An 11,612-nucleotide genomic window follows, 5' to 3' on the forward strand; every position below is an offset into this window, starting at 1 on the left:
AGGAAGTAAAAAGAAAAAAAAAAAAAGAAAAAATAAAGAAAAAATAAAGAAAAATAAAGAAAAAATAAAGAAAAAAAAAAAGAAAAGAAAAAAAAAAGAAAAAAAAGAAAAAGAAGCCTCCTGAAAATATGAAAATATGCAACCTCAAGACCTGGCTTGTGAGGCATAGTTCAGATCTGTGTTTTTTGACCAAGGTCAAGAAATTATTTTCATCAGGTTTCTAGAGAGACATAACTGCTCTGCAGATCCCAAACACAGAAACAAAACCCAGCTCTGTCCTCAGCACCAGCTCCTGGTGGGATCCCTGGCATGAGATGCCCAAGGATCCCTGAGTGCCTGGAAAATGATCTGAGCACCAAAACACTCCAGGCAGGCAGCACAGGCAAGGGCACAGCAGCAAAAAATGCCATGCTTTTACAGAGACCTGCATTTCCAATAAATTAAACCATTTAAGGCCACAGCAGAAACCTGTGAATGTATCAGGAATCAATCAAAGGTGGGTGTGAAGGACATTAAGCAAGCAAAATCTATAAATAAAAAAAAAAAGAACGAGAACCTTGGGTAGCATAAGGAATTAGGCAGGTTTGGGGCACTGAGAGACCTCAGAAACCTCTGGCATGCTTATTTTTGTTTTAAAAGAGGAAATTGAATGGTCTGAGCTTCCTTTTCTGGGCTCTGCCGAGGGCAGAGAGCAAGGAGGTGGCAGTGCTTGGTATTTTCTTTGGGTGATTTGTCCCCTTTTTAAAAGAGCTTGCTGGGATTCCCAGTTCTTTGGCAGGCAAGAAAGAGAGGAAGGAAAGGGCCAATCTTTGCAAATATTTTCTATTACTTTTTCCTTTCACCACTAAATCTTCCACATTTTGAATTAATTCAATTTCTTTGGCATCCTGGTCAAAACCCACTGTGTTTCAAGGAAAATTCATATCAAACCCCTGCCAAAAACTGTACATTTCAGTGTTTTTGGTACAAATTAGACTAGACTGAGTTGGCCCAACAGATTACCAACAAAAAGAAACTTAAAACATTATGCACTTACAGATTTGCAGTCCACAGGGAATTAAAACCAGATGATTTTCATGTGTGTTTTCTGAGTTATTTCAGTAGAAATGGTTTAAAGAAGAATTTAATTTACACTATGAATTGAAACCACATCTTCAAACGCACATTAGTGTGTCAGTATAGGGAAATTCTTTTAATTCATGCTTCCTTTGTGAGGATGTTCAGAAGTTGCTCCTGGAGAAAAACATTGAGCTGAGGGGATTTCTTCCTTAATACAGCTTTGAACAAAGTTGAAGGGATACCTCCTGCCCACTTCTGACACTCTTTAACACATATTTCTGTGGGTAAAAGGGCTCAGTCTTGGACTCTCAGGGGGCACAGTGCAATTGGCCTCACCCTTTCCTCCAGCTCAGCCCACCTCCAACAGAAATGATAATTTAAATTCATTCTTAAATATAAATAATTTAAATTGATTATTAAAATTTAAATTTATTATTAATCAATTTAAATTGATAGTTGATATTTAATTAATAATAAATTTAAATTTATCATTAAAATGATACATTCAATTTATTATTAATTGTAATTTAACCCCTGCATTCACTGCACAGGGGATCAGAACGTCCTGAAGAAGACCAGAGAGTTGTTTCCCTCAGCTGAAAGACTTCGTCTCAAGGCAGTCATCCAAGCTGTGCTCAGTGACAGCAAGGTGGCCAAATGCCTTACAAAATGAAGGTTAGGCCATTCCCACCCGGCCAACCCCACCTGTACAAACTTTTTTTTACCCCGTTCTACTCCCTCATTCCTTTATTTGTACTGCAAATTTATCTCTCAGAATTACAAAAACTCTTAAAATCCCCCCTACATCCTGGCACGCTGTGTTGCCTGGAAAAGTTCTGCTTTTCTGGCACTTTAAACTATGCCAATTATTTAGTTAGTGGAGGATACAAGGATGAGGTTGTTGGTGCTCCTTATTTCTTCATTTATTTCCTCCCTTGGGTTTTTCCAGCAGGTCACTTGTGTCTCTACAGCCACACATCCACCTTTTGGCACCTCAGCTGCTCTTTGCACCACCCTTTTTATTGAGAGCTCCTTGGCTCCCGCTGCTGATTTCCAGTTGGAATTCTCTGAGGTTTTCCCATCTTCTTCTCGTGCAAAAATAGGGTCAGAATTTCTGACCCGGAGGGAAAACTCTTTGTTTAATTCCCCGCAGGGAATGCCTCTTCTCTCCTGGATTCCACCCTGCAGAAGCAAAGGAACACTTCAGAGCTGGTCCCATGCCCTCAGGAGTCCTGCTGCTCCTCTTGCCCTGACTTCTCACTGGCAAAAATCCCAGGGGAATTGTGACCGTGTTCACAGGGGTTTTTGGTTGAGGGAAGAGACGAGGATCTGACTCCATGCTTCAGAAGGCTTGATTTATTATTTTATGATATCTATTATATTAAAACTATATCAAAAGAATAGAAGAAATTATTTCGTCAGAAGGCTGGCTAAGAATAGAAAAAGAAGGAATGAATAACAAAGGTTTGTGGCTCGGGGGCTCTCTATCCAAGCCAGCTGGGCTGTGATTGGCCATTAATTAGAAACAACCCCATGAGACCAATCCCAGATGCACCTGTTGCATCCCACAGCAGCAGATAACCATTGTTCACATTTTGTTCCTGAGGCCTCCCAGCTTCTCAGGAGGAAAAATCCTAAGGAAAGGCTTTTCCATAAAGGATGTCTGCGACAGGGAATAAATCAGAATATTGTGCACGGCCCGTGGCGGGTGTCACCCAAAAAATGACAGATGGACTGTCCATATCCACAAAAAAATAAAAATAAAAAGATCCTCAGCTCCATCCAGGGAGGAAGCAGCAGGTTGGGGCATTGTTTCCCTGAAAACATCCCAGTGGCCTGGGCAAGAGGAGCTTTGTCACAGAGACGGAGCAGAGTGTGTCAGTGCAATGATCTCAATGACCTCGCCCACTGCAAGCACAGGAACATCACATTTTGGACAGATAAACCCAGTACAGAGAGCAGAGGTCCTGCTGTGCCCGAGCTGGCTGTGAGAGGAGGCAAAACCAGTGATTAGGGATAAAGCTAGCAGAACAAAAGATAATATCTCATCTGGCCCAGAGCTTGCTGGTACAAAGTCATCCTGTCAAAGCAGTTTGTTCCACCTCAGTCCAGAAGGGTGAGCTTACACAAAAGAGCAAGGAGGCTCAAGTGTCTTCTGGGATCACACTGTTTCTAACTGTAAACCAAAGCCAAATTTATGGTATAGCTGTGCCACAGCCTTACTGAAAATAAACACTTTTTTTCATACAGGGTTTCAGGCTCAGATATAAAGTTTTGCCTCCATCCATGAAATATATGATACAATAACAAATGCAATAAGTCTCCAGAGCCCTAACCAGCCCATGTGGACATTTGAAAATGCCATCAGGCATTTCCTGGGAACTGGCTAAGCTGTGAAATTGTTGGTGTAAATGATACCAGGAACACAGAAAAAAAACCCAAAACAACAAATTTTGGAGCGAGGTACTGCGGTTGAGAAAGCCAATTACCCTCAGCCTGTAATCTGCCATTGCAAACAATCCTATATCCATCAGTGCCTTCTAATCAGAGTGGTGGATTGTCTGTCAAAAATATATGCATAGTTTGATTTGCTCAGCCTTGATGTCTGCCTTGAGACAAAGCATTTCAGCAGAGGGAAACGTCCCTCTGGTCTTTTTCAGGATGTTCTGATCCCCCATGCAGTGAATGCAGGGGCTAAATTACAATTAAAATAAATTTAATTTATCATTCTAATAATCAATTCAAATTTATTATTATTTTAAATATCAATTATCAATTTAAATTGATTAATAATCAACTTAAACTTTAATAATCAATTTAAATTATTTATATTTAAGAATGAATTTAAAATATCATTTGTGTTGGAGGTGGAGGAAAGGGTGAGGCCAATTGCACTGTGCCCCCTGAGAGTCCAGGACTCAATTACAAGCTGCAGTGCTGAAATGCAGGAAATTTTGCAGGCTTTATGCAGTTGTGATGGCCCCTCCTGGGCTTAAATCTCTGTGAATGTTTGAAATACTCAGAAATGTAATGCAATAAAATAATAATAATAATAATAATAATAATAATAATAATAATAATAATAATATTTTTAAAAGAGTTCTGCATAGTCCTTTGCTGGAGGAAATCTATAGCATCATAAATGCATCAGTACATTGGGAGATTCCCAATTATAAATGCTTCAGCAAGCCACAATGGTGAAAGAAATTTGGCTCCTAAGGAAAATGAGATGTAAAAAAAAAAAATTGCTACAATTGCTGAAATGACATTTTTGGACTAGTCAGGTCTACATACATAAAGCATGTTGCTCCTAGCAACAGAAAAGCAAACATCCTCCAGACACTGCAAGTGCAGTTTGGGTGGGATTTTTTTAAAACCACTTGAGGTACTCTGCAAACCAATTTCCACTGACTTCCAGGTGTGTTGAATTTCCACACTCGTGTCCCACCCTCCCTTCTCAGGCTGCAATTTGCCATCCCAAAGAGCAGAGCCTTCAGCACAACACTGAAGATAATTTTGAGGGAGGGTTCCAATACGAGGAAGTTTAGGCAGCTTGGATATTTTGGACGTGTCAATAAGGCAAGATTCATCAGCTGAATATCTCCACCACCACCACCAACAACAAAAAGAAGAAAGTGGAAGCTTCCCGATCTCAAACTGGTGCTGTTTCACACAAAATTTTGGCTTATTTTTCAGTAAAGTGATTTTCAACCTGACTTGTAACACGGCCAGGTAACCACAGAGACGCAAATGCTCATTTCGTAACACCCCCAAGAAATTTTGCTCATCAAATGGCAAGATGAAGTTGTACTCAAAACAAGAGGTTTCTGCACAGATTGCATAAATGGCATTTCAGCAACACTTTGAGCACCATTAGTTCTGACGTCTTGTGACAAGGACATATTATACCTTCTGTATTTATGGCAGAAAAGTTGTTCAGCCAAAGAAGTTTCATGACAAATTTTAATGGGCAAACAAGCAGACAAAGGGAGCCAGGATGATAAATATGCATTGAAAACCAACTTCTCACTGCAAAAGTCAATGTTTGGAACCCACTGGAGCAGATAAAATAATGTGCAAGCTAAAGCTGCATCTGACATTGAAATTCTGGAAGAAAACCCCTCTGAAAACAATGAGACAACGATTTTAAATTTAACAGAAATTGCAGGAAAATTTTTCAACCTGTTCTCCCCACTTTATTTGGAAGGAAGTCCATAAAATTAGCAGCTAGACTCTGTAACCACCAGGCTGCACTGAGAAGAGGAAAGGCTTTAAATAATTTAAATTTATTATCAAAGTTTAAATTGATTAGTAATAAATTTAAATTGATGATTGATATTTAAATTAACAATAACTAATCACATTCTCGCAAAAAGGATGTTCCCTGATACTATTTGATGTTAGAGCTAAAAGGAAGCAAGCAGTGGAATCTCTCTGGCTTTCACAGGAATTTTTACTTTCACACATAGATTGAAAGAATCCTGTATTTTAGAGCTTTTCTGGGTGACCATCACCCCAGAAGTAGAACAAACAAGAATGGTATAGTGAAAACTTCAGGTGGTCCCACCTGCCACATCTTCTTAATGTGAAAAAGAAAAGGAATATTAAATCAACAACAATTAACAAACAAACAGAAAAAAAAAACCACCTTTCCATAAGGTTTTTCTTGCATTTTAAACTGATGAAACTAAAACTCTTTATCTTTGACATTATATATTTTGTATTTTTTCAGTAGATTTATATTCTTTTTCAAACTCCTGCTGCAAACTATTTTTCAAAGCACTTGAAATTTTTTTTTTTTTTTCAGCTGGTTTAGTTACTTTTTAATTTCCCTGTGATTCTGCTAAGGAACACAGAAAGAATTGAGAGGCATGGAAAAAAAGCAAAAGCTACCTATCTCTTTCTTCCTGCCTGAAGCCACAGAAAATTTCAGTGGCCTGCTGATAAAAATAAGCCCCACCATGTACCACTTTTAAAAGAAAAGCGCGTGTTTTCTGTGCAATGTGCCTCCTGAATGCTACTCCAAGGTTGTAAAACACTGGCTCTTCCCCTTCCCTTGAACCTTTTGCTGCCTCTCACAGGAACAGGGGAGGGGGCGGTCAGGGAGTGGAATTTGATAGAATTTGGTCGAAGGAGGGTAAGGGTGCTTGGGGCAAGCCTGTCCCAGAGCTGCTCAGGCCCACCCAAGGGTTTCAGACATCAGAGGGAGGGCTGCTGGTAGAAAATTGCTGTTTCAACAAGTGATTGATGCTATCGAGGCAAGGAAACAGGTTGTTCCCTCCTGGTAACATCACGCTTGGCAGCCTCCGGAGCACAAACCTGTGCCAGCCCAGCAGCTCGTGGCCCTCCAGAAAAACATCCTTCCCACGGCCTCCCTGAGGTTCTGCTGAAGGTTTTGCTGTAGATTTTGGGGGTTTTTTGGGGGGTTTTTTTGGGTTTTTTTGGGGTTTTTTTGGGTTTTTTTGGTTTTTTTTTTTTTTTTTTTTTTTTTTTTTTTTTTTTTTTTTTTTATGGGTGGCTTCTCCAAGCAGGAGCAGTGGGAGTGGAAGGGGCTCTGAAGCTGTGGAGGAAGATCAGGGCAGGGTTTGTGCTGTGCCTCACCCAAATACCTGAGTCAAGCTCGGTCTGAAGAGTTCTCTTCAAAACACAAAGCTCCTAGCACACTTTTCTCTAGGGAATTTGGCATTTGTTTTGCAAAGGTTTTTTTTTTTTGCTTTGGTGAGCAATGTCCCAAGAATGAATGGAAACAAAGCATTTGAATTTATTTTTTTTTAATTGCAAGCTTACTATAGGTATTTATGAGTGGTCTTGGGCTACAACGTTTTTCCAGCTTTAGTGAGGTAAAAAAATGGCTTACATTTAAAAGCAGCAGTTCTAAAGGGAAGACCTGGATCTCTCCTGTTCTTGTTTTATGTGTGCTGGGCCTTGAGACTCCATGAACTGCTCCGAGATCAGGGGATAACTCTTGATTTTTGTATTCATATTAAAAAACCAAGAAATTACTTGATGATATCACAAGATAATCTGGACTGAGGAGTCACAGATTTTGTGTCAGCCCTTCACAAAACCTCCTTCCCAGAGAGAGGTGTAAAGGCTTCATGAATGTGGGGTGAGGGGCAGAAGGAAAAATCACATTTGGGAAACATTTCTGTGCCTCTCACCGCAGACCTGAACTGATCTCTTGCTCCAGTTCCTTTTCTACAAACATCTCTGCAACTCCATGCAGACCAGATTTCTGTTAGACGTAGAAAAATATATCCAAAAGGTTACTGGGGTGCCAGGTCAGGCTCCTTTAAATGGTTCTGCATCCCCAGGAAAAGTTCCCAAGGCACAAAATCATTTATATTGTAAAACTTTGGCACAGGAGCATGCAACACAGAAAGGAAAAAAAAAAACAACAACAACAAAAAAAAAACCAACAGAAAAAACAAAACAAAACAAAACAAAACAAAACAACAAAAACAAACAAACAAACAAAAACCACAACCAGAAAAATCCTAAAAACATAAAGAAATCACCCATGAAGTTTTATGGTCACTAAGACAAGGCTAATAATAATAATAATAATAATAATGAAGAACAAGAACAAGAACAAAAACAAGAACAAGAACAAGAACAAAAACAAGAACAAGAACAAGAACAAGAACAAGAACAAGGAGAAGTAGTTCCACTGTATAGGAACTGCAAGGATAACACCCACTTTTCATTAAAGTAGTTAAACATGCACAAAAATACACAAACTCGAATATCTACAATTCCTGAAAAAGGTTTTAAGAAACATAATTTATTTTGCCCACATTAACATGGGAAGACAAATGGGGAGGAGCTAGTTACCATCTGATTTTTCTCCCTAGGTCATGTTAGAAAAATAAAAGTGACCATACTGCACATAGAACTAGAAACATTGCAAGGAAATAAATCATATTGTAAAAGAAATATATATATATATATATATATATATATATATGTGATATTTAGGTTATTCACAACCTGCTCTAAAAATATTTTATCAGATAATCTGTACTGTCAATGTTCAACACGGTTCTTACTGCAAAAATCCAAAAATTAAGAGAATTATTTGGAACTTGACATTAAAATTCACTCTAAACCAAAATATTAAGAGCTATTTCTCATGGTGCTATGTAACACAATAAAAAGACAGCCATTTGTTCAGCATTAGATAAGAAATCTGTGGTTTAAATGGTTTAGAAAATGTTTGTGGAAACAAAGCATTTTGAAACCAACTTGTCCCATATCTTACCAAAACCACACTGAGCTATAGAGGAGATTTCTGCTCCAGAAATGCAACTTTAATTTTTGTAAAGCAGATTTATTAAAGCATCTCTGCTTTCTTCCCATTGAAATACAAATGAGCATTGAAGAAAACTCTTTGTGAGAGAGTTTGAGCTCATCTGGGATTCTGGAATTGCAGGACAAAGCCATCAGCAAACCCCTCATTGACACCAGCAGAGCTGGGACTTCTCCCTGATCTGAGTTTGTGGTTTGGGCTCTGAGAGAGGAGTTGATAAATTGATATTTCACCCACTGCAACCCACATTTCCAGCCTTCCTCCAGTTCTGCTGAACTGCTGCGCTCATGTGACGCATTGCAGGGCACCAACAGCTTTAAAACAGCATTATTGTGCTGTGTTAATTAGTAATGAGTTACTATCCTTTGGCATGGCCTTCAAGGGTGTTTAATATTCCTGGGAAAAAAACGCAGGGAAATGATGTCTGTCTCCTGTAATTTGTCATCATGTGATGTTCAGGAGGCAAGGCTGCAAGTCTCCCGTGGTCACAGGACCAGACAAGAGATTTTGGGGCAATGGAGATTGAGGCAGCTTCCCTTTCAGAGCACATTCATGATTAAATTATCCAAAAGTTATGTGTCTCCCCAGCAGAGACTGGAATTGGTGGGTAGCTCAATTAACATCATCACAGGTCAGGTATGAGGGCAAGAAGATTTTTCACTGAATGAGTTCAGGGTGTGAGACACAGCCCTGGCAGCTCCCTGGCCCAATCAGATGTGAGGTTCTCAGGGCAAAGGATCTCTAAATCAGTGAGAAAGGCAGAAATTGAGAGATCTCTGCCTCTGATTTCACACAACACTCTGCTGCCACGGTTCTTTCCCCCAGGAAAGCAAACACTAGCCCAGAAAGCAAAAAAAAAACTGAGAGATCCTGACCCCTTATTCCTGCTATCTGCTTTCAAATGCTCTGCTTTCAGTCTCAGTTGTACCAACACCAAGCTGGAGTGTTATCAGCCCAGGCTGGTACTGCTCTCAGCCCAACCAACCAGCCATGAATGTCTGACTATTTGTTCCTTGCTGATATCCCATTCTATTAAGCATAATGCAGGCCAACTTCTCTAATATTTACCTTGTTATCACCTGTGTACATCTCTTGACTTCTTTGTTTGCCTTCCTCCCAGCAAATTTGTACAGTGTGGCTGTACAGCCCTTCCCCTGCTGAAGGCACACCGTGCTCCAGGAGTGATCCTGCACCAGCACCTCCCCCTGTCCCAGGGGAACCCCAAAAACATCACCCCCCCTTCCCCACAGACCTCATTTTTATAGCCCCAAACATCTTTGAACCACAGAGGTCTCACTCCACCACGATATTTTATTTTATTTTATTTTATTTTATTTTATTTTATTTTATTTTATTTTATTTTATTTTATTTTATTTTATTTTTTATTTTCAAAAGGGTGCCCCCAAATGGTTTGGGTGGCACAAACAGCACCACGGGAATGGGGAGATAAATCTGCTGTGTCCCAGTTGTGCTATCTACCAGGAACATTCCCCATTGTGCACCACCCCACACCCGGGCTCCCTCTCCAAAAGTGGCTGGCTGGGTTTTTTCAGAGCCCATGAGCGTGTTTGCATTGCATTTATATTAGTTACCAAGGGCCTGGGACCCAGTAAAGTAATGAGATAACCAGGTTATCTGGTGGAGGGTTGTTAAATAAAATGTATGAGTAGGACGTAACTGCTTCATGATTCATCGTGGCAATTTTCTCCTTTCTTTTTTTCCCAAGGGTTTTTGGGATTCCAGTCCTCAGGAATCACAAAATTTCCCAGTGCAGCATGTCAACACCTTGATTCTGACATATTTCAGGGGAAGCTTCAGGTGGAGGTGGAAGGGGAGAAATGTGGATTTACAATAGCTGCAGACAAAACCCAAAGTAACCAATTCTCAGCTTTATACCATTTGAAGCACTGTGTAAAATTAAGGAATTAAAACTAATGCTAGTTCAGCACATTTATGTTGTAAAGTGTGGCTGGATCAGCTGCATTCATTCAAAATACTGAATCATCTAATTGCAAGTTGAGAAAGGAAGTATTTAAAAAAAAAGCCCTAAATTCAAACAGTCCTTGAGATCATTGAAATACACACACTAGAGATGGATGATCCATTTGAGGAAAACTTAAAATAAAAGCCCTTTCAGTTTGAAGATTAGCTGATGATCTGAAAAAAAATCTTTTATTAGGGCTCTAAAACGTGCTTCAGAATTAGCATTTATTTTCATCTGGGAGGTTCTGCCTATGCATCCTTGGAACGTGGCCACTTGCTGGCAGAGGGGTTGGCAGAAGAAAAGCAACTCCTGTGGCACAAAACTGTTTTTTGCTGCGTCAGGGAAATCAGACAACAAAGCTGGGTGCATGATTTTTTGCTTTTAGTTGGAGCTGACTTGTCACGTGCTCGGCGCTCATCAATTGCTAACAGAACCCCAGGCACCTCTGAGGGGAAAATGCTTTGCTTTATGCAAAGAGGGATGAATGTTTCTGTCAAGTGTTATTTTCCTCTTTGATGGCCTGGTTCCACTGCTCCCGCTGAGGAAGCAGCTTATTTTGATAAAGCACAACCCTGGGATGATCTCCATGTGTCGCTGGTCAGGAAAAGCTCGCAAGCATGCACCTCAGTGCCTGTTTTGGAGAATTCCTTCCCAAATCAGAGCCTCCAGGAATGAGGGAGCAGGGAGCGCTCCTGCAAACCCAACTGGCTGGGCACAGGCTCAGCCAAACCCCAAAGCAGTGGATTTTTATTCCCTGAAAGGCTCAAACAGGGAGGAATCACAGAAAAAAAATGGGTGGACTTGGTTTTAAATTAATGGATTATAAATAAGTGGATTGATGAATCATAGGCACAGTCAGGTGCCCAAGTGGAGCCTGTTGGGGTGAAGGATTGCTGTAATTTTGCCATTTTTGTCTGGCACAGAAACACCACAAAGAATCCTAAACTGGGCCACTTGTTATTCCAACAAAAAGAGTGTTCAGACTCCAGATTAAGAGAAATGCACACAATGAAGGAGTCACATCTACAGGAGACAGCTCTGTCCCATGCACTGTCCCATGGGAAATATTCAAAACTCCCTCTATTTTATCCTCCCACAGCAATTTAACCCATTTCTCTTCAAATTCAGCCAACACAGCTGCTTTCTAAAGGAAAAAAAAACAAAAAAACCAAACCAAACCAAACCAAACCAAACCAAAAAAAACCCACCAAAAAACAAAAAAACACCCAAACAAAAAGAAACTGGTCTTTCTTTTGGTT

This window comes from Agelaius tricolor, unplaced genomic scaffold, assembly GCF_023055355.1.
Source record: "Agelaius tricolor isolate 1412-34295 unplaced genomic scaffold, bAgeTri1.0.p SCAF_53, whole genome shotgun sequence".
In the NCBI taxonomy this organism is placed as follows: Eukaryota; Metazoa; Chordata; class Aves; order Passeriformes; family Icteridae; genus Agelaius; species Agelaius tricolor.